This window comes from Puntigrus tetrazona, chromosome 4 (assembly GCF_018831695.1).
Source record: "Puntigrus tetrazona isolate hp1 chromosome 4, ASM1883169v1, whole genome shotgun sequence".
In the NCBI taxonomy this organism is placed as follows: Eukaryota; Metazoa; Chordata; class Actinopteri; order Cypriniformes; family Cyprinidae; genus Puntigrus; species Puntigrus tetrazona.
Window position 1 is genome coordinate 15,339,419 of NC_056702.1, and position 2,092 is coordinate 15,341,510.

A 2,092-nucleotide genomic window follows, 5' to 3' on the forward strand; every position below is an offset into this window, starting at 1 on the left:
ATTTATTTATTAGAATTGCTATTGGGATGTGAAAAGCCTTACAACCAGCATAACAAAAAATGCTTTTATAGACAATTACCTATTGCACATTTAGTAACTTTATTACTTGTAAAAGTAATGTTATACATTACCTATTTTAATTGTGTATTTCTAATGCCCATACATTTGTCTTTTACCTATACGATCCTGCGTTTTTCCAATACAGACACTAATGAATGCACTGAAGATCCAGATCTGTGCAAAGAAAACCAATACTGCCTAAATACAGATGGTTCTTTCATATGTAAAGGTTTGTTGTTGTTGTTTCTCTTGCTGCTGCTGCTGTTCTTGTGACATGTGCTTAGGGTTATCTTAGGTTTAGTAACTCTAAATTATGCATAATTACATGTCAAACAAGGACACTATAAAATATTACCGTTATTTTATATTTCAGAATGCAATACCGGATGCTTTGGTTGCAAAGGACCTGGTGCCAACAACTGCTTGAACTGTGCTGATGGTTATAAGGATGAAGAAGGCACTTGCACAGGTATCACTTTTCATTAGGGAATAGCCTAAATGGCAATGACTGGAGTTTAAGTTCTTTAGTGTACAACAGGAACCCCAAGAATGTGTTATGACCGAAGGAATTGTTATTTAATACTACTGGTTTTAGAGCACTTGCATAATAAAAGAAAATACACTGTGTTTACATAGCTTATCCAAAAAATGAAAATTCAGTAACACTTACCAGTAAAAATTCAGCGGTATAGTTGCATATATACAGTGGAGCAAAATAATATTTAGTCAGCCACCAATTGTGCTCCCACTTAAAAAGATGAGAGAGGCCTGTAATTTTCATCATAAGTATACCATAGGTATAAAATCATATTACAGTAGGTATGGTGTTCTTTGGATGCAACTCAGCATTCTTTCTCCTCTAAACACAAGAAGTTAAATTTTTACCAAAAAGTTCTATTTTGGTTTCATCTGACCTATATGACATTCTCCCAATCCTCTTCTGGATCATCCAAATGCTCTCTAACAAACTTTAGACGGGCCTGGGCATGTACTCGCTTAAGCAAGGGGACACGTTTGGCACTGCAGAATTTGAGTCCCTAGTGGCGCAGTGTGTTACTGATGGTAGCCTTTGTTACTTTGGTCCCAGCTCTCTGAAGGTCATTAACTAGGTCCCACCATGATGTTTTGGGATTTTTTTGCTCACAGTTCATTGATCATTTTGACCTCATGGGGTGAGATCTATCGTGGAGCCCCAGATCGAGGGAGATTATCAGTGGTCTTGTATGTCTCCCATTTTCTAATAATTGCTCCCATGGTTGATTTCTTCACATCAAGCTGCTTACCTATTGCAGATTCAGGTTTCCCAGCCTGGTGCAGGTCTACGATTNGTGTGTGTGTGTGTGTGTGTGTGTGTGTGTGTGTGTACTTGAAAATGTAATTTAATGATAGTGCTTGGTTAACTATTTAGTACAGTTTGCATGAATTGAAAATTCAGATATACTGTAGTATAGTTTTGTTTTCCAGTGGTAGACCAATAGCACTCAGAAAAGAGACCTGTATATTTTAACAAATCATTTTGGACACCTTGAGAAAAGATGTTATCAGGGCATGCAGTTTTCTTATTGCAGTGATAATGTTACTTACATGCTGTATATTGGCAACAATTCTTTGAACCCTAGTCAATGCTTTGTGCAGTAGACTCTTTAAAAAGAAAATTTGTAATGTAAAAAAAAAAAATGAATATATATATATAATAACTTCTCATTGTTTACACACAAATTCCTACTTTTGTAATTTTATCTTTTTGTGTGTCATCAGAAGAGAATAAGGAAGTGCCTGACTTTGATTCTGAAGGTTCGCAAACTGGTGACTCACCCAAAAAACATGAGGACCTCTGAAGTCATAATGCTTGAATGCAGAAAACACCCTCCAGGACACAATATTTGCCTATGGACCACTAGTGTCTGCAGTGTTTAAATACGGGTTGTTCTTCTGGAATAATCAAGAGTTAAAGGCACTTGCAGCAAATACTTAAACAGCACTATTTAATTTGTGGAACATGTTTTTGCAGTAGACGTGGTCAGCACCACAT

The 2,092-nt window shown here is 36.4% G+C and overlaps 1 long non-coding RNA gene across 1 annotated transcript; it reads left to right on the plus strand.

Annotated features, from left to right (window-relative positions):
* Nucleotides 1-199: 199 nt before the first annotated feature.
* Nucleotides 200-2,086, plus strand: LOC122343380. The gene is made up of 3 exons (XR_006250764.1): nucleotides 200-289; nucleotides 434-529; nucleotides 1,819-2,086. It is a non-coding gene; the product is annotated as an uncharacterized LOC122343380 (long non-coding RNA).
* Nucleotides 2,087-2,092: the final 6 nt, after the last annotated feature.